This window comes from Armigeres subalbatus, chromosome 3 (genome assembly GCF_024139115.2).
Source record: "Armigeres subalbatus isolate Guangzhou_Male chromosome 3, GZ_Asu_2, whole genome shotgun sequence".
NCBI lineage: Eukaryota > Metazoa > Arthropoda > Insecta > Diptera > Culicidae > Armigeres > Armigeres subalbatus.
Genome location: NC_085141.1, coordinates 160,460,743 through 160,483,321, shown reverse-complemented (window position 1 = coordinate 160,483,321; position 22,579 = coordinate 160,460,743). Strand labels below are relative to the sequence as shown.

The window sequence follows — 22,579 nt, the reverse complement described above, 5'->3', positions numbered from 1 at the left end:
TATCGAAGTTGTGTAAGACAAGTGTGTTACTTGTTCCACATTTGATTAGTATTCTTAATGAGAGCTCCCAGTAACGGTGCTTTAAAGGAGTGACTCCAGCAAGCACCTCCAGGCTCATGTTATGCGTTGAATGCATACAGCCAAGGGCAATACGCAAACAACGATATTGAATTCGTTCCAATTTAATTAGGTGGCAATCAGCTGCTGAGAGGAAGCAGAAGGAGCCGTACTCTAAAACAGAGAGAATAGTCGTTCTATAGAGTTTGATGAGGTCTTCCGGGTGAGCACCCAACATGTTCCGGAGATAGAACGTAGAAAATGGATCCTTTTCGGGCATTTCTCTATCAAATACTCAATATGAAGTCTCCAGGTGCATTTAGAATCAAACACGACCCCAAGGTATTTAGAAGATAAAGATTGGTTGATGTCATCATTCAACAGCTTTAGTTTCAGTTGAGCAGGGTACCGCTTCTTAGTAAACACAACCAACTGAGTTTTTTGCGGTGAAAACTCGATCCCCAAATGTCTGGCCCAAACAGTCAGATTATCTAGGGTACTTTGCAATGGTCCTTGCAAGACAGCTGCACTTGGACTTCTTAGAGAGTCCACGGCATCATCTGCAAGTTGTCTGAGCGTGCATTGTCCTTCCAAACAAATGTCAATATCTTTAACATAGAAATTATAAAGCAAGGGACTTAAACATGAACCTTGGGGAAGACCCATGTAGCTATTTCTGGAAGTTGTCAGAGTGCCGAGTGTAAAATTCATTTGTTTTTCTGACAACAAATTGTACAAGAAATTATTCAAAATAACGGGCAATCCATTACTGTGCAGATTGTCTGACAGCACTTTTATGGAAACTGAATCAAAAGCGCCCTTAATATCCAAGAATACTGAAGCCAATTGCTCCTTGTGCGCAAAGGCCAGCTGTATATCTGAAGAGAGCAACGCTAGACAATCAGTGTTTACGAAAGGCCTTGAAGGCATCAGATTTCTCAGAATACAACTTAGTACATTCATCATCCCATCCAGGAGTGGCTGGTCTTCTTATGACAGATGTACTTGGAACGCGTCGTTTCTGAGCTTCCAGTGCGCTTTTATGAATCAATTCGGTAAGGAATCGATACTCATCCAGTGGCGGAAGAATATCAGTTGATTCAATACCAATTTTTACCGCCGATGCAAATTTTTGCCAGTCAATGTTCTTCGTGAGATCGAAAGGAACATTAACTGGCTCAGATTGTTGATAGCTACTTTTAATTGTGGTAACTATCGGCATATGGTCACTACCGTGGGGATCTTGGATAACCTTCCACGTGCAATCTAACGATAGTGAATTAGAACATAAAGACAGATCAATACGGCTTTGTTGACCATTTGGTCCTATTCGAGTTACTTCACCAGTGTTCAAAATATTCAAATTGAAATCGTCACACAAATCATAAAAAATAGGCGCTCAATAATCGTCATACGTTTCGCCCCATCCAATACCATGTGCGTTCATATCACCCAATATCAATACTGGAGATGATAGAAGGGAGACTGCGCTCCAAAAATGTCGACGATTAATAGAGGCATTTGGAGGAATGTACACTGAAGCTATGCAAAGGTCTTTATTCTTTACATTTACTTGGCATGCGACGATTTCTAAGCCGGGAACAGTCGGAATGGGAATTCTGTAGAAGGAGTAGCATTTTTTGATCCCCAAAAGAACGCCACCATAATGATCATCCCGATCTTGGCGAATAATGTTAAAATCGTGGAAGTTGATTTCATCTTCAGAAGAAAGCCATGTTTCACAGAGAGCAAATACATCACAATCGGAATTGCGAATCAAAACTTGAACACGTCCAATTTATTTTTAGACTATGACAGTTCCACTGCAGCACAGTGATTGTATCTTGTATGGCCGTATTATCCATCGAAAGATACAATTTCTGCAAGAAGGGGCCATGAAACAGTCAATTGCTTCAGATAACTTTCTACTGTTGGAATAAAGAGGTCAATGCTTGGCCTCAATGAATCCGGAATATTGAAAAGATTCAAAAAGCGGTCCACGAGGTCCTTAAAGGATATCAATCCTCGCTTGGACGAGATTCTCTTTTCGGAAGTGCGAGTAGCATTTTCCTTTTCATTGATAATCCTAGCCGGATGTTTCTTAGGAACATCGGTTTTAGGCAATGGCGGGAATGTCTTAGAGCAGCAGGGATCTGCAGTGAAGACTGGTTGCTTCGGGATTTTAAATAATCCCCCATTACCTTCAGATTTTGCCAAGCCTTTATGGATGACTTTTGTTTTCTTTCGGCGCGATCCCGGGGAAGACGGTTGCTTCCTCTTTTCGGGCGCGTGTACCTCCGAAGAATCATCCATGTCGGCTGCGTCAGAGTCCGATTCATCAATGGAGATGGAATCATAATAGTCACTTACTTGAACGGCAGCTGAAAAAGCAGTCTTTGCGGTGGCAGTGGCGGATGTGTCTTGCGCTTTAACCATTTCCGCATAAGACTGCTTGGAGCGCTGTACCAACGAGCGCTTCACTTTTTGGGTGCGTCTTTTGTACACCGGGCAATCTTGCAAACCATGGGCAGGATCCAAACCACAATAAGCACATTTTGTGGCTTATTGCTGGCACGTATCCTCCCGATGTCTTTGGAAACATTTACCACAAAGTGGTTTGTTGTCACAAAACTCGGCAGTGTGACCTAATTGTTTGCAGTTGGTACAATTAAATACCCTTGGTACAAACAAACGCACCGGAAACAACATATTCTCGATATCTACATATTTTGGGAGCATCGAACCGGCGAACGTCCTCCGAAGCGAGCCTGACTTAGCATATACCTTTTTACCATCTACTGTGGTTGCTGAATGCAATTCCTTGCAGTCCAGGATATCCACGGTAGATTGCAGTGCGTTCTTTAAGCGACCTTTCCCTGCAAGCACATCCTTGCAAGTTAAGCTCGCTGCGTTGATCACACCTTCTATTTCGACCTCCCGCGAGGGGACATAAACTAAATATTCAATGTTGTACGCCCTGTCGCCAGCAATTTCATTCGCCACCTGGTATGTAGGTGCGGTGATGCGTAGCTTGTTTCTGTTGATTTGATTGAATTCAAGCTTCGTAAAACGACGCGTCAAGTCTCGTTTGATGCCGAGAAAATCTAGGCTTTTCGCTTTCTGCCGAAAGTAAACAACCCAAGGGCCAGGCGAAGATGCCTGGTAAAACCGTGTGCGAACCTCTTTGGTGGCTCACCACCTCCCACAGTATCTGCTTCCATTCTCACCCCGAGAGGTGGAAGGACAATTCTGTCTTATACTAACTTAAAGCTATTAGCAAATAAGAAAAAAAATAATGAAATAAAAACTAATTCAATTGATTTCAATCAGTACCGCTCCAAAAAGGAGAACAATGAAACAAAATCTGCCACTTATCTGCCCTGCTGCTGTAGGTAGCAGCAGAAACAATAGCCTGCTTCACTGGCGTCGCCAGAAGCAGCTACTTCGCTCGCCGACAGTGATCGCCTTGGATCCGTAGGTAGGCACCACACAATAGACTCGCACTACCGAACAACACCCGCGATGAGACACAGCACACACGCCTGGCTCGTTCGAACTATCGGCACGGAATGAATAACTTGGTTGCCACGTTGCAAGAGGATTGGAAGCATCCTTCTACGTTTCTCGGAAGCCTTCTTCCAAGTATCTCGGAAGCATTCACAAATAAAAATATGTTGTGGTTTTTAATGTATTACCATGCACATATTTGGCGCATGCAAATAAACGTAACAATCAATCGATCTTACTGTTCTTTGAAATCGAAATAACGGAGACGAGCCAGCCTCGGGCTGAAAGTCTCCTTAGTAAAGAAACAAAAAAAAAATCGAAATAAATTTAAATTGTTCTTGCTTGTAAAATTCAGTCAAACTTAATTAAATTTCGAATGCAATTTTACATGTCGTTGAATTTTTAATACTATTTGCTATGTTCTTCTAAGCAGCTCGAAAGCTTCCTTTCAAGATACTCGGGAGCCTTCTTTCAAGAGTTTTGGAGGACCCTTTTCAATAGGTTCGGAAGGCTTCTTTCAAAAGGTTCGAAAGCTTTTTTTTTTAAAGGTACAGAAGTTTCTTTTCAAGAGGCTCTGAAGCATCTTTTAAAAGTTTCGGGACACTCATTTGAAGAGGCCCGGAAGCCTCCTTTCAAGAGGCCCGGAAGACTCCTTTCAAGAGGCCCGGAAGACTCCTTTCAAGAGGCCCGGAAGCCTCCTTTCAAGAGGACCGGAAGCCTCCTTTCAAGAGGCCCGGAAGCCTCCTTTCAAGAGGCCCGGAAGCCTCCTTTCAAGAGGCCCGGAAGCCTCCTTTCAAGAGGCCCGGAAGACTCCTTTCAAGAGGCCCGGAAGCCTCCTTTCAAGAGGCCAGGAAGCCTCCTTTCAAGAGGCCCGGAAGCCTCCTTTCAAGAGCCCCAGAAGCCTCCTTTCAAGAGGCCCGGAAGCCTCCTTTCAAGAGGCCCGGAAGCCGCCCTCAAAGGGCTCGGAAGACTTCTTTTAAGAGGATCAGGAGCTTTCTTTTAAAAGGCTCAGACGGCTCCTTTCAAGAGCCTCCTTTCACGTGGCACGGGAGCCATCTTCCAAGAGGCTGGGAAGCTTTCATTCAAGAGGCTGGGAAGCCTCCCTTCAAGAAACTCGGAATTCTTCATTCAAGAGGCTTTGAAGTGCAGAATTAGTTTTCAGATCCACCCTAGCAGCACACAAGTTCCACATAGGTAACTGCAATTTATATGTGACCAAATTAAGTAACAATCAAGTTGCTGCAACCATTTTTGTCTGACTTGTGCTGCTCGGGCATTTTCATGGATCTAGTGAGTTACGCTTATCATAATTTACGGATCAAGTCGGATCAAGATAATTACCTAAAAGAAGAGTGAGATGAGACATACACACAGACAGACATCATCTCAATTAGTCGAGCTGAGTTAATAGTGTTATATAACTATGGGTCTCCGGACCTTCTATTACAAAATCGTCTTGGAAGTGGTGTACAAGAAAGGCAAAAAGTTGGGGTGACCCAGATTTTTTCGAGAAAAACAGTGATATCTCTGCAATCCACCAATGAATTTACTCGGTTGTGTAACCAAAACGTGCATTTTTTATGCTCTAAAACTTTGTAGAAGACGTTACTTCGATAAAAATTAAAATCAAAAAGTTACAATCAAAATATTGATTTTTTAGGGACACCCTAACATTTTTATTTGAAATTATCGTAACAAATTATACAAATGACGTACAACTATGGTTTCTTCAGCAAAGTGTCTCAAAATTAAATAAAAAACAACTTTCTAAAACAACGTACAATGCTAAAATTAAAATATAGAAGTTAAAACATGTATCTCAAAATGTAATGGGACCACCCTAATGCAACAAACTTCAAAATAAAGCTTGAATCATAAGATTTGACTTTGCTGAAGACACTTTATTCCTAAAATATCATCTTCAATGTAAAAATATTTTTTTCCTCCTAATTTCCCGGCGTGGCCCGCCATGCTTGTGCTTCGTGAAGTCATGAATCTCGTTGACTCGCTTCCGTACCTCCATCAGATTGGACTTGGACCTCGCAAATTGTAGCTCCTTCGAAAGCACTACTTTCCGATTCCCTATTCTCGGATACTAGCTCCTGTTGGCCTGCCTGGTTCTCAGCAGGCTTGGCCATACAGCTGGTGCTCGCCACTGCTGCCTGCGACATCACTGGAGATCGCTGCAGCTTCCCACTCTTTGCGAAAACATTCACCCGCCTTCTTTGTTTGTAGAAGTTGTTTCCATGTTAAAAGGGGTCCTCCTCCGGGCCGTTATCTCTACCTGTTGTAAATAGTTGCCTCTTGTGATCCCATGGCTGCTTTTATAAACAGTGAGGTCCATGCAAGGGTTGACTCCGACCCAGTTCAAGTTTGGTGGTGTGGCAAAGTAAGCACATCCTAACGTCATTTTTGTTGTGAATTTCTCTGAAACCATGGTAAAATTTACTGAAATTTCAGGGTAGTTTTAAAAACAGAGCGTAGTCAACAAAATAGGAGTTTTTACCACGGATGTTTTTTATCTGTGTACAAACTATGAAAAAGATTTCTTTGCCGACTCGAAAATCGAAAATCTCTTCGAAACGAAAATTACTAACCCTGTTAAGAATTCCAGTTATTTATTTGCCAACATCAGTCTATTTTCTTCGACATTTCGCATTTTTTTTTTTTCAAAATTGTGAAAGAGACTTCAACGATTACAATATAATTTTTTTAAGCGACGAACCCTTGGAACATGAAGTTTACTTTTCTTGTTAAATAATTAAGGCATTTTTCAGCGAGATTGCGGGTTGGGTGGTTGTGATGTGCATCTATGTTACACGAAGGAATGAAGTGTGTCTATTATGTTCAAGTGTTTCCCATAAGAAATACCCAAGCTTTATATTACATTTATTTACATTCATTTACGTTGTTTACCCTCATTCGGGATTGCAAATTATTTCAACTTTATGTGTGGTGGTAATCGTGTCTATATATATTCTAGCAAAACTTTCCAGCAACTAGTTCTATATGAATTGTGCAAGAGTTAATGCTATGTCATGCTTCTAACAACTAATGTAAATTAAGCCAGGAAAATTCGTCAGTTGAACTTTGAGTTTATCAAATAAGGAATAACATAACAGCACAAAGAAATTGCGGTCGCTCCGGACCAGCTAATGCTGAATAGGTAATTTAAATAAGTGACGTTAACTTAAAATGTTAAATATTCAAACTGAAATTCCCAACAAATTATTTACATTTTTTGGAGTCCTTCAGGAGCCGTATTTTGACTACAGGTAAAAAGGTATTTAAATGTAGGCTCGTTAAATGCTATTTAATTCTTTTGCATCGACCATAATTCACCGCAAACACGGTGCCTGCCTTGTCTATGGTATGGTCTCTACTTCACTGCATCGTGTCATGTAGCTGGTATAAGCGATACAAAATTGGTATATTTTCCAGCTGTTGAATAATTCATGTATTCCTCGGTCAGGTCAATAGTGGCACTTTCCAAATTTATCACTTCTGATACGTAACGAGCAATAAAGTTCGTGGGTCAGATGACGGGCTGGAAAATAAAACATGTCTAATATGAAGTCTCTGTGTGACTCGAATAGTAATCGTTACCGGTAAAGCTTGTTTCGTTTACGCTTTTGATGTGCTGCCTGTAAATTGCAAGCAATCATCTAGGGAAATCATCTGCTTTGGAAATGTACTGTCGTACGACGTGGTGACTATATACACAGATAGAATAACAAGAGCTAAATAATAATTTGAATGAACCAATTTATGTTGATATATTTGGAGCATGACATTGACAATAAATGCGAATCTCAATAAGTCTTGTCATTTTAAATCGTTTATATTAATATTACATTATCTTCCCAAATATACTTTCATCATAAATAATTTTTTTTCCATATTCACATTTTTTTCGCTGTGTAGCTTCAGATGCGGGTAATGATGGTTGTTATTAGATTCCAAACGATTGCATTGCTTGAAGCGCGGTTTTGCTTCGTAGTGCACATAAAATCACATCATAGTGTCAAATGCAATTTTCAACTTCACTCTAAGTTCAACTTTGGTGAGCTGTAGAATGATAAATGTCGGCACGTTCTCCGATAACATGCTCCCATTGATCGAAGCTGGGCTGAAGAAGAGCAAACGTAAAATATTGCAGTGACTCTCAATTCTTTAATTCCAGTGGCCGTAGATCAACACTTTCTTTCTTTTGAAAATCTTTTCTTATTTTAGTTTGTGAAACACTGCTCCACTTCACAACATTATATGAACTCCTGAGGAAACCTGGTCGACAGAAAGTAAGCGTCGACTTTCTAACTTAAACTCAAACAGAAAATACGATGTATGAAGTTGACTTTCGACTTCCATCGTGCAAGAATGCACCTCTAATGACAAACCAATGTTCCTAGCCAAGCAACTGTTGGAAGCAAAATGGATTCTCCTCCATTTATCACTCAATTTGCGTGGAACCATCACACCCGGCAGGCACCGGATCAACACAGGAAGGCACTTGGGTCGGGCCGGAAAAGCGAAACTTTCAGCTACGAACGACGAAGGCGACCGTTCCATTCAGTACAGATAGTATTGAATAGAACGGAAAGATAGGGAAACATAATTGGGATAGTGAACGGTGGGGGAAATTCCATTTGTCCTGAGGTGCGATTCCATTCTCCTCAATTTATTCTTGATGCATTTATTGTTCTGTTGGATAATAAGATGTTGTTTGGGGAACTCGCACTGTAATTTCCAGCTGAAGCAAAGTAAATACAATTACGTTGGGTAAAATATTTACAAATTGAAAATAAATTTTGGAACATGGGAGTTTAGATCGAGTGAAAAGTTACCTACATACCAAGTATCACAGAAACATTTTGTGCTGTTCTTTCCCTGCCTTTCCGTACAATGAGTGTTACGTACACTGGAAGAAATGGTTCAGTAACAATAAAATAAATAGTAGAACTATTAACTCATGATTAAATTAAACGTGGAATAATGGTAAGGACTGTTCAGTTTATTGAGAGGACACTTTTACATAACGATATTATACAGATAGATTGGTCAATTTTGATGGAGTTTGCTTTATCGTATATTATAATACACTGTCAATCAACTGTAATTTTTGAAAAGAGATAAAACGCTTCAAATCCAACAAAATGGTGTCAATTGGCAAAGCTTCTCGAATTTCGCGTAAACATAAGCTTCCCAACAGATTTTTTTATAAGCAAAATTGATAGTTTATAAGCAAATTGTAAATCGGCATGTCAACAAAATCATTAAGAAGATCGGAAAGAAACACACTGTCAATGATTTGTCGATATTTAGAAACAGTAGAGCCTGTGGCAGCCCGAAAACGGGATATAAACCGTTGGAGCTGTTGAAAATACAACAAATTTAGATTGTTATGAATATCTCAAATTTCTGAGTTAGAATTGTTTCGTTGATAATTGTATCTCATTTCTAGAAGGCCAGATAATATATTCAACGAGAAGAAAACAGATTTTGAAAAAGATTGATGTTTTAAAAACATCGACAATACACAGTGTCCTCTTTATAAACTGAACAGTCCTTAGATCTTAACGGAACTTCCGGAAATACATATCTTGTTCTTCACAAATGAATTAAAAGCATTTTTATGATTTGTCAACCTGATGCGCGGCTACAAAGAGAGACCATGCTGAGGGTGGTGGTGGGTTGACGAATTGAGGTGATGTCTGTGTGTGTGTTTGTCACGCTCGGTTCTATCAACTAGCATTTACGTTGTCTTTGAAACATTCACCATAAGTTCAATTTTTGTTGCCTATCATTTCATTCGAGAGTATAAATTTCATTTCATTTATTCAGACTAAGACCGTGCGGCCGAAGTGGCCTGTGCGGTATATAAGAGTCTTCTCCATTCGGCTCGGTCCATGGCTACACGTCGCCAACCACGCAGTATACGGTGGGTCCGCAAGTCATCTTCCACCTGATCGATCCACCTTGCCCGCTGCGCACCTCGCCTTCTTGTGCCGGATCGTTGTCGAGAACCATTTTCACCGGGTTACTGTCCGACATTTTGGCTACGTGCCCGGCCCACCGCAGTCGTCCGATTTTCGCGGTGTGAACGATGGATGGTTCTCCCAACAGCTGATGCAACTCGTGGTTCATTCGCCTCCTCCACGTACCGTCCGCCATCTGCACCCCACCATAGATGGTACGCAGCACTTTCCTTTCGAAAACTCCAAGTGCACGTTTATCCTCCACGAGCATTGTCCAGGTCTCGTGTCCGTAGAGGACTACCGGTCTAATGAGCGTTTTTTAGATTGTAGAGTATAAATTTGCCTCATTTTCAAATGTTCGACGGATAATGACGATATCATCTGCAATGTAAACAAATTGACTGGATCTGTTAAACTTCTTACCCAGGCTGCTACACCCTGCTTTCCACCTGATACCTTTAAGCACAATAATTAACAGCAGGCAGTTTCGTAGTTTGTCATGATCCCATTGCCTTTACTTGCACTTAGTGTCCGAGAAAGGCAGACACGTAGGTACTATGAAACCTTATCTCCTCTTTTTCTTAGATAACTCGCAATAATTTATGGTTCACTTGAAAATTTAAAAGCGGATCTGGTTGTAGCAATTACGGCTGAAACTGTCATTTTTAAGTTATCTTGATCTACACCCAAACGGTGGTACACACTTAGCTCATTTTACAGATTCCTGTGAATATCACCGACTCCTCCGACAGCAGAACTTTTCGGACAATTTTAACAAGAACAAATTGAGGTTTGTCACGATAATACACGGCTGACAAGGGCACAATATTGAAGGCAGAAGGTCAGAACGGTGAGGCGTTCATTCAAGAGCCGGAAGTTTTCACCAGTTTTGAACAAGAGGCCACTTCCGGTCCGAAAGGCCAGGAAGCTGTTCCAAAAGTGGCTGGTAAAACCAAAGCGTGGTGTGATGAACGACGAGACTCACTTCAATGTGAACACAAAACAGATTCCAATTCAGGAGATTCACGTTCCTACATCATGGCTGGCTGTTTCTGAGGAGATAAGGAAGAAGAAGACTTGAAATCCACGTTGCGTTGCCATGAAAAAGCCAACATGCATCTTTTCAACGCCACGCCCACGCTGCAGTGCGCTGTGAGCACGCGGCATTAAAAATACGCTTTGTAAGCATTGGAACGCAAGTGGACGAATTTTAATTTTTTTTAATTTGTTCGATGAAAAAAGCTCAAACTCTTTTAGTGGAATGTCTTTACTTGTCATAAGACGAGTTCGTATAATTCCATTTAATTCCACCACTTGATTGTACCTTGACAGATACGTATTTCGACCGCAACAGTAAGGCCGTCTTCAGTGTCTCGTACTTGCCTTCTTATTTTTAAACCATTGCATTGATTAGAATATGATTAAAATCTAACTAGAACTAAGCTGGGACTTTGCGGCAACTGTACTGCAACTGAAACTTATACCACCTTAAACTAAAACTAAACTTTTCTCCACGCGTTCTAATGCTTATATGTTGATTATTTGTATTTGTGTTGTGTGTTGTTTATTGCAGAATGATGACGCGTGATATTATATGATGATAGCAGGGCTAGGCTGGTGCTATCTCATATCCAGTGGGAAGACAGAGTCCCTAGAACACCGAAGATGTTGGTGAACGAATCGATTTCAAAGAAAAAAATGCTTGAGTGTCGCAAAAGAAGTCGACCCCATCATTGGTTGCCCAGAACCTGATGGGTAGTGTCTATAGCATGGTTGGAGCATTGGAGTAAGGAAAAAATGAAACAAATAATTAAAAACCTAACAATAATGTTGTACCTAATTAAATTAACCATTCCAGCTTATAACTATAATATTATTATAATGGTACCCTTTTCTGCTCTATTTCAACTGAAATCGTTGATTAATAATTTGCATCAAATATATATGCGCTCTGAATATGCATATATTGTCACTTCAGGCTGACTGGTACTTGGATGGTTCAACCCCTGAAATAATTTGTTTTGCCGGTCATTTTTGTATGGTAATACATACATAGAAAACAGATACATTTAACCTGGTGGCTGGTACCTTTGTAAACATCTTAAACCGTTGTTTCTAATGTATTGAACATTAGGAACGCACTTGGCAATCGTTTGAAGATGGCTGTGTGTCATGAATTTATATTTATTTGAATTCTCGTTTGGCAGTGTGAAAAATGCTAAAACATTTTGAGCGCTAGTTGTGCTCGCAAAAGTGCTCAGTGCGTGGGAAAAATCGCTGAAATATTTTAAGCGAGTGGTGCTCGCAAAGTTGCTCAGTGCGTAACCAAATCGCTAAAACATTTTGAGCGCGAGTGGTGTTCGCAAAAGTGCTAAGTGCGTGTAAAAAACCACTTAAATATTTTGAGCGCGAGTGGTGCTCGCAATAAATCTCAGTGCGTATTCAAATCGCTAAAACATTTTGAGCGTGAGTGGTGCTCGCAAAAGTGCTCAGCGCATGTAAAAAACCGCTGAAAAATTTTGAGCGCGAGTGGTGCTCGCAAAAGTGCTCAGTGCGTATTCAAATCGCTAAAACATTTTGAGCGCGAGTGGTACTCGCAAAAGTGCTAAGTGCGTGTAAAAACCACTTAAATATTTTGAGCGCGAGTGGTGCTCACAAAAAATCTCAGTGCGTATTCAAATCGCTAAAACATTTTGAGCGCGAGTGGTGCTCGCATAAGTGTTCAGTGCGTATCTAAATCGCTAAAATATTTTGAGCGTGAGTGGTGCTCGCAAAAGTGCTCAGCGCATGTAAAAAACCGCTGAAAATTTTTCGCAAAAGAGCTCAGTGCGTATTCAAATCGCTAAAACATTTTGAGCGCGAGTGGTACTCGCAAAAGTGCTCAGTTCGTAATGAAATCGCAAAACATTTTGAGCGCGAGTGGAGCTCGCAAAAGTGCTCAGTGCGTTTTCAAAATTGCTGAAATATTTTGAGCACGAGTGCTGCTCACAAAAGTGCTCAGTGAGTATTAAATAGCTGACATATTTTAACCGCAAGAAGTGCTCTGTACGTATTAGAATCTGTAAAACAAAAAGTATCAACTTAAACAAAATACAAACCCATGGAAAATATGTTTGTTCTTCACTGTACCTAGTTTCTGTAACGAAGGATACGAACACAGTCGGCGGGAGGAAGACACCTCATTGAAAAGCAATTATGTGGATAATGACATGAACAGAATAAATACACAGAAAAGCTAGTTTGACTCTTTTGTCGATGAAGGAGAGAGAGAGCAGCAGCAACCAGGGACATTCACCCCATCTATGATATCTCACGACACTCAAGCGGGGCGAAGACGAATGCGACGATGCCGGTGAAAGACTCTAATGGTCAGCTACTGACCGACCCTGGTATGTTGGCGAGCACTTCGAATAGCTATTTCAAGTGCAAGCTAAGTCGCTTCCCCTCGGCATGATCTGCCTAGGATCCGATACTGAACCTCCATCACTGCTAGAGATTTCAACGGCCATTCAAAGCATGAAATCGAATAGGCCCTGGGGTCAAACGCATATCAGCCGAGTTGCGCATAGCTGACCGTAGGATATACGCTCAACTACTCAACAACAACATCAACGCTCAACAACATCATTTATTTCGTAATATCTGGGACACCGCAACATTCCCTGTCGACTGGATGCAGAGTATCTTAGTAAAGGTGCAAACAAAAAAAGAAAAAGGGTGGCCTAACTGGCGTAGCCTTAAGTTGCTGTATACCGTTCTCAAATTTCAATGCGAAGTTATCCTAGTCTGGATGTAGAACAAGATCGATGCCACTCTCTGATTACATGCCGGAAGATTCACTGTGGACCATATTATCACTCTCCGTATCATTCTGGAGCAGGTCAACGAATTCCAAGATACCTTGGGTTGCGGTCGTTACAATTTTGATAACAATCATTAGAAATAAAAATAGAATCTATCACAGTTTTGAGGAAAATTTTATACAATTTTCTAATCTGTAAGTATTTTCAACTTAAATTTTGGATCAATTTATGTGTGTAAAGAAATCAAATTATTATAATTTCGGAATGAAATCAAATTGCCATTTTGCTTCTTAATTATTTGTGAACCGTGAAATTTTTTGAAGACACATAATTTTTTTTTCGAGTTTGTTTGCCATGAATTTATATTTATTTGAATTCTCGTTTGGCAATGTGTAATATGCATAATATTCGTTGCAGATATCTATCTTATCGATTTTACGTCTCACGTGATTCGCCATACGCATCCGCGCCAACGCGGCACAATTTGAATTGATCGTCAGTAGGCTATGACTTACAACACGTTTGCAAAGCAATCAGTTTTTCCCCTGATTAATTACGGACGACCAGTGTTGGTAAAAACTCAAAATCTCAAAACTCATGGATGATTCAAATAAAGCGTGAGTTGAAACGCACCGAACTCAGCACCTAAAAACTCATGGATGAGTGGAATCATCCATTTGAATCATCGTAGGTTTTCTTTTGTTCTCTTTCGTTAAAAACAGTGATTTGACGTCTATCACATAAAATATTAGACACTCTTTTATGTATAAGCAATAAATTGCCCCCAAATTGATTTCAAATGCGTTTTTGAACCAAAATGATTTTTTAGCAAATGAGTGAAATGATGCGTTTTAGCATGAAAAAATCAAGCGTGATGCATTCTTTTAAAATCGCAGACGATTTCGTTCGCACGGGAACGCTCGTTGATTGAGATTTATGAGTGATTTTACCAACACGACACGTAAGAACTATTTTGTCCCCGACAAATACCTAGCGTATTCGGCTGGTCCTTTTCCGATGACACGAGGCCACTCAATGGCGTAACGATCATTGTTGTATGAAACGCCGCCCAAATATGACTATCAAACGTATTTGCTGCTCGAAAATTCACACAACATTCTGAATAAAATTTGTTCTAATTCAAATATCTGTTATCTGTATTACTTTCTCCAGTGCAGACTTTCCTTCCAAAAACTCAGAACTTACGGACTATCAGTAGATATAGGGCTGTTTGGAGACTACTTCTATATATAGCAGAGGCCAATCGAGTTTTACTCTGAATGAAAGGGCAGCTTGGTTGAAAAATAAATAAAAGTTCCTTACTTTGTGGGCGGAAACAGAATCAAAATGGTACCACTTTAGCAAATTAAACTTCTATAACCCCCGCAAAACACACATCCAGACTGAAGTTTGTTTCAAGTAGAGGAGGACAGAACGGAGAAAGTCACACGAATACTAACAAGTGCAAAAAATCATGATGCACTTCCAATTATCGTGGTCTGTTCATGTTTGAAGTACCCTTCGCAACTGTAAAGATGTTTCAAGATCTTTGTTTAGATACTACTAAACATAGACCTTCCAGTAAAAAAAGGCATAATAGATTCCGAGCACATAAGAATGGATTTTTTTTATAGAGGGAAAAAAGACTGTGCGACTCGGCACCCTTTTTTTAGCCCGAACATTGACCAATCCATCAAACCTTTTGTTCACCATTTGTACATTTGAAATCAACATTTTATCATGATTGAAGTCGGAGTCAATCCTTGACGGAAGGTTACTTTGTAGAATTATTGTATGTATATGTCAGAATGTAAATCAATAAGTATAATTAAATGGAATAGTATGAATTCCTAGACTTGTATAAACAAGTTCTAATCACATTACGAAGCTTTTTTGCCAGCGTTGTGCAAAAACTGTCGTTGTACTTTTTATTCAATTTACATCCTCAAAGGTCCTGTATTCATTAGTCACGAACGTCAACATAAGCGGAACTGTGAAACATTTCACTCTCATCCTGTCCGCTGTCAAGGGTTCTTGATTCGCTTTTTTTTCCTACTGCGGGTGGCTATGCATCTAAATAGGTTTTGAGTGCAAGAGCTAGGAGAGAACAGTCCATAATGCACCCCTGGGGCAAAATGGCCTCACCACTCATATAATCTGTCTATCCGGTCTAGACAATTTTCGGATTGGAAATTGTCTCGACTTCCTTGGGCATAAAAGTATCATCGTGTTAGCCTCATGATATACGAATGCAGAAATGGTAATTTGGCTTAGAAACCTCGCAGTTAATAACTGTGGAAGTGCTAATTGAACACTAAGCTGCGAGGCGGCAATGTCCCAGTGGGGGATGTAATGCCAATAAAGAAGAAGCCCAGGCCTATTTTCAAAACAATTTTTAAATTCGTTAGAAAGCCATGAAAATCTTATTGTTTTTAATAGATCATTGTCAAATGTAGCTGGGTTCATAAATTTTGCATCTACACTTAAAATGGTTCGGTATCATTGTTCATATTGGCGAAAACATCGGAAAAGTTCAAGGGGTGGAATTAGGACCGTTCTCCCCTACCTATAGTTGCCGATGGTGATGACTAACAAATGCATGTGCTTTTTTGTATGGGTTGCCATTTTAACCGCTTTTATATTTTATACCTTTTCCTTCAACAATATTGCTCAGAAAGGCTGAATATTCACTTCCAAATAACGTAGAAACACAGACAAACAGACATAATACATGGAGCATTAACTCATCAAATTCATAGTCGCGTAATAACGAGCAAACGTCAAACTCAAGCAAACCCGTTTCGCGCACCACGAGTGATCGATTGGCCAACTAACTGGCCAGTAAATCAATGTACGATGAACATTTCTATATCGTTATGTCTGTTTGTCTGTAATAGAAATATAAAAACCATGCAGAATTGCATACGCTAAGATTACACACAAAAATTGTAAGAGTGGTTTTTGGGCGTGTAAACTTCAATACACCCTTTCTGTATATCCTTGGTGCATACTTCTTATTACAAACGTTTGCGAAATAACATACTTCTTTGAAGAATTTGCTATGAAAGTTGTAATTTTTTTTTATTTTACCGAAAAAACTTAAACGAAAATCCTCCTCTTTTCGAATAATTGAAATTTTGAAACGACATGGGAAAATAGTTATTCTCCAAATGAGCCTGAATTTTTGAAATATTTTTCAGTTTTTCTTTCTTGGCGACATTCACACATCCGTGAGATCAGTTAAATAGAATAATGTTAAACCGGCAACAATGACGTATGTTAGCTGATTTATAAGCAAATTATTTACTGAGTTCATGAAACTGCAATATAAGCGATAGGATTCATGATATTTCTCCACAACTTTGGCAGAAACGATGTCTTTAGTCTTTATTATGTAAACTAGGTGAACAGTCGAAAAATCAGCTCATTCCCAATTCATTCGGTTTGTACTCCATTTACATCCGCGAACGAAGTAGTTGAGTGCATTTCTTGCACAGTATTGTGACAAAATGAGAAATGCATTCAACTGAGTAAACGGTACGACTTTTCCTTTGCATCCATTTGAGCGTTCTGCTTGAATGGCTGAAAAAAATGTTTCAAGAAGCTGTATTTATTATGAATACACACAGCTATGGAAACTTTGCCCTTTCATGCGTAGCTAATTCCGACTGATGACTTACAAACGGAAGTAAGTAAAGGCAATGCCGTTATACTTAAATTGTATGTTCTGCTAAAAGCGGGAAGCATGGTACTGAATGAATAGGGAGAGGGAAAATTGAGTATTTTATATTTCTGAATAGTGAAGTTATTATTCCATACCTAAGATATATGGATACCTGTAATTTGCATTTGACCCTAAAATTATTTAAACTCAAAATTCGTTTAATTTAGATTAAACTGACTGCATGGAGTGGCGAATGTTGGTCAGCGTCAGTCAATGCTGTTGCAAAAATATCGGCGGCAGCATCGGTGCACACCCCTATTCCGGTGTTAGTGAAGTGTACGCCTTCTGATTACTATATTTAAACATTTTGTTTTTGACTAATTGGGCGGGATTTTCGTTTTACAACACTTCTAGAACTGATCATTTGATCAGATTATTTCCAGCTTATTGTTCACCGTGGATGCGCAGTTCTACAAAAGTGAATAAATTTGGTGAGATTGTTCCGATATGGATTTACTACTTTACCATTGTAACGAAGTTTAAGGTGTATTGATACGATTGTAATTTCAAATTAAATACGCGCTGGATTGGAGAATCCGGAAGTTTGTTTATGGGCCCATTATCTATTTGATAATGGTAGCATAAACAGGCGGAGCTTATTGTAAGCAAAAGTAACCTCGGATTGGTCATGAAATACCAGGCAGTCTGAAACGGGTCACTGGAACTGCAATAGAGCAAACACTTACTAACTACCGGATTAAATCTGACTGTAAAATTGTAAAACAGACAGCTTTCTTCCATAACATCACTGCCAGACATTGGGGGTTTGTTTGGACACACACACTTCTAGAACTGATTTCCTCGTACAAATAGTATTTTTTTAAATGATGAAAAAACTTCAAATTCCGCTGTTTTAAAATATGTCTAGCCCAAGGGGCACCGTGCAAGCCGTGCGGTAAGACGCGCGGCTTCAAAGCAAGACCATGCTGAGGGTGGCTGGGTTTGATTCCCGGTTTAGGCAATTTTCGGATTGGAAATTGTCTCGACTTCACAAGTATCATCGTACTAGCCTCATGTTATACTAATGCAAAAATGGTGCCTCGGCTTAGAAACCTCGCAGTTAATAACTGTGAAATTGCTTAATGAACACTAAGCTGCGAGGCGGCTCTGTCCCAATGTGGGGATGTAATGCCAATAAGAAGAAGAAGAAGCCCAAGGGGAAATTGATCCCCCTTTTTCCCCATTCAAAAATACAGGAATTTGAAAATAGAAAAACAGTGATTTCTCTGCAATCCACCAATGTATTCAGTAGTATAACATAAACGTGCATTTTTTATGCTCTAAAACTTTGTAAAAGACATCTCTTCGATGAAAATTAAAACTAAAAAGTTACAATCAAAATATTATTTTTTTGGGGTCACCCTAACATTATTATTTGAAATTATCAAAACAAATGATACAAACGACGTACAACAATATTTTTTTCAGCTAAGTGCCTCAACATTGAATAAGGAACAACTTTCTACAACATCGTAAAATGAATGTTAAAATTGAAAATATAGAAGTTAAAAATTTTATCTCAAAATGTAGTGTGACCACCGGGAGAACCGGGAAATAACCGAGAATTCAGTTAAAATTTAAATTATTAAGCTAATTCAAAATGTTCAGTGTGCCAATTTAAATATTTCCGTAAAATTTGAGTTTTCTGATAGTTCTCAAAGGTTTTTGATTGTAATAATCCTTTTTTTTGAAAAGGAAAGAAAGTTTATTTGTTTTTGAAGCCTACAATGACACAAAATTAAAAAATAATGGCAAAATAAAAAAAAGTTCTTGCATGTGAAATAGCTGATTCTCATACCAGCGCACTGCAAATGCACGGGACGATCCTAACTACTATCAGCTTAGTCGCTCCTGGGTAGACGTTAGGCGGAATAGCATTTCAATTTCGTGTTGTGTTCTTCTGTGGCCCTCTGCTTACTTCTATTGTAGAATAATATTGCTTGAAGCTTTCGGTCTCTGGGTTAATCAAAACGACTATATTGAATGGCCCGACGTTTCGACAGGATGGGCTTTCCTTTTCAATATTTGTCAAATCGATTAGTTATGTTTTTTTAGGGGGTCCCGTAAGGTGGTCATTGGTTCGATTCTCAGCCCCTTCACCAAACCCTCGTCAGTTGCCGGATCCGCAGCCGATACTGTGGCGTTTGTGGTACGCGCCTTACCGTCACGGCTGCCTGATGACGATTGACAACTTGTTCTTCTCGGAGGCATTTCTCCAAAGTTACCCTGATAAATGGCAACCGAACGATGCAACGATCATTGGATTGACGACACGGACAAATGGACACAATGGACTCACGGTAAGATGGACCAGCAACGACAACAACAATGAATAATGAAAAATCTAAAAATAGATTATGTGTGGATTCTGGTAGCAGAATACCACAATAGATCTCGGCGCAGTAGCGGTTAAGTAAGCTCTGTGTGCCAAATAAAGAAAGGAATAAAAAAAATTTTGTTTTTTTTCGACATTTGCGCCTTTATATTCGCTCTTTTCAATGCTAAACCTATCTATCGTTTTCTGTTTTGTGATTTGTCATTTTCCAAAAATAGACTCCTTTGTCATCCTTTCAAAGAAATTGAAAATGTGGACCACAGGGACTTTAAAAAAACTGCTTATATACAAGAAGGCTTGCCGGTTCACTAATAGCTATAGAGTCCCAAACCATAGTTTTATAGAACACAGCTTTTGCAGTATTAAATCATACTCATTTTATTACTTTATAGTAGCAGCTGTGACGGCAGGCTTCTTAGATATCATTTAGAACAGGGTTTGATAATGCGATAAAAGGAATGTAAGCACAAGTGGAGGAATGTATACATGCTGGGGTTTGTTTTATAACGGATTTCGTCTACTTTTCCGACGTTTCAGTGTGTATTACTCCTTCTGCAGGAATTTAGAGGCTTTGTTGTACTCTAAATCTCTGAAGAAGGTGTAATACACACCAGAACAGGCAGCCACTTAGGACCACTTCTTTTCGTTCTATTCATAAACGATTTGTGTGAGCTAATTCAATCCGAAAAGTTGTTGTACGCCGACAATTTGAAAATATTCAGAAGTGTGCCCTCGTATTTAGACTGTTCTGCTATTCAACGTGACCTTGATGTGCTGCAAGAATGGTGCCAAATTAATGGCATGAATATAAATGCAGGGAAAAGTAGGATTATATCGTTTACCCGATCTCGTTATTGCATTACAGCATTACAGCGTGTAAGTTCCATCAAGGATCTTGGAGTTGTCATTGACAGCACAGTGAACTTTAACGAACATATCGCCACTATCACGTCTAAGGTGCCTGCTCTGCCTGCTAGAGTAGACGCGTCTACGCGACGCCGCGCGAAAATTGCACGCAAAGGAATAGAAATCAATAATAAGGAGCTGTCAAATCGTATGGACGCTTCGCTTCGCATTTCGTGTCTACTCTGGCCGCACCCTAAGGCTTTTGCGTTACTGGGGTTGACAAAGAGGATTACTAAATCGTTTACCGACATTCACGCTCTCAAATCGGTATATTGCGCCATAGTCCGAAGTGCTAGAATACGCAGTGCATGTTTGGGCACAGTATCACCATTGACGAATACATAGACGGAGTGGTGGCCATTTTTTCGGGCACCACTATATACCCCTGGGGAGTGACGGATTACAATTATTACAATCACTCGACCATTGAGAAGCCCCTCAATTCAAATCACGTCAGTTTGACAACAGTTGTCATTTCCATTTTTGTTTACCTCCTGTTTCTGATTCAAAAATCAATTCGGCATCAACATTTCAAAAGGGCGGAACTGACAATTGTAAACAAATCTAGTTTTCATTGTAATTAGATATAATACATCAAAATTAATAATCTAAATCAATATGTTTCATAAAAATATCTAATACTATATCCGCACTACGATTGAATAACATGTTATTCGCGCTTTGGTGTTATTCGGCCAATAACATGTTTTTCGAATGTAATATTCCCATACATTTCTGACAGCCGAACACCTTTGAATAACATGATATTGCGAATAACATGATCGAATTTGCTGCTCGACTGAAGGCCGAAGACCCTGCGCATTTGCTTGACGTCAGGTAAAATGTCATTTCGCGTGTCCAATTGGATTTTCGTCTTCTAGCTGCTCTTGAATCAGCTGAGTATCAACATTTTTCAAGTTTACAATTTTTTATTGAATAATTCACTAAATTTAATCTGTGCAATCAAAAGCTTTCATATTGGTCTGTTGATTGCGCTATTCAAATTAATTCTTGAAAAAAATGTTGCTTAGGACCTTTTGAAAAGTTAAGCGAGAATTATGTCAATCAAATCAATTATTGATTGTAGACTCCGTGATCAAAAGACATGTCTTGTAGCTGTAGATCTCAAGTCCTGAACTCCAGGACAGTTTGGATGACCACAATATCCCAAAACTATCTCACAATATCTGTTGACTACTCAGAAGATGTAATGAATATAATTGTATGTATATTGAAGCTTTGAGTACTGAAGAAAGATGTTTTTGTAGCTGTAGATCTTAAGTCCCGAACTCAAGGACAGTTTGGATGACCCCAATATCTCAAATATTTCTCGCGACATCCGTTGACTTCCCAGGAGGTGTAATGGATATAATGAAATGCTTATTAAGGCTTTGAGTGCTGGAAAAATATTTTCTCGTAGCTGTAGATCTTATCTCCAAAACTCAAGGAAAGTTTGGATGACTCAGAATGTCCATAGAATGCCTATCGAAGCTTTGAGTAACAAAAATAGCTTCTAACTAGCTGTAGATCTCAAGTCTTGAACTCAAAGGCAGTTTGGATGATCAGAATATCTCAAAGCTGTCTTACGACATATGTAGCTTACGATTCTTTTAAGACAATAGTACGAATAGTTTTGCTTAGTATAGTGCAGTAAGGAAAAAGAAAGTCCAAAGTCAAACTGGTTGAACAGGATTAAAGCAAATTTCATTTTGAACTCACCAGTTGATACCCATGATCAGATTTAATAAGATTCCACAAGTTGGAATTGATGATTTGATCACAATAGTTGGGCTTCTTCTGTTGTCTGGATCGAATTAAAAACGATGCTCTCCAGTTATCTAGCACCGTTGTCCATGGAGCATCGTTGTGCATTAGCCAATCGTAAGCATTCCTGGAAGTGCTGGACTCCGCTTCGCATATTTCTTTTTCAGATGAATTTTTATTACACAGTCCCAGTTCGTGCTGCTCGTCCTGCAGCTTGCGTTTTCTTGCCTTATTTTTTAACGTGTTGATTTTGTTCGCAATTTTTCCTCCGGGATTGCGTTTATCGCCTCCTCTTGGCAAGAAATAGGAATCCTGGAAAACATCAAGTTTTGATTTTTATTGGAATTGATTCTAATGAATAATGGGTTCGAATTCGAGAAACAAATATGGGTTCTTCTGATAAGTTTTCATTATTTAATCGTAAAAATCAACTGGACCCATAAAACGATGCACAACTTATGATGAGGAAGGTCCCTTCTTTTGCGCCACCAATAAGCGGAATAATTCC

At 39.4% G+C, this 22,579-nt stretch overlaps 1 protein-coding gene across 3 annotated transcripts in view; it reads right to left on the bottom strand.

The window, feature by feature from the left end:
* LOC134220856 (calcium/calmodulin-dependent protein kinase kinase 1-like) overlaps positions 1-22,579 on the bottom strand; it is a 439,381-nt gene that overhangs the window by 145,900 nt on the left and 270,902 nt on the right. The window lies entirely within an intron of this gene.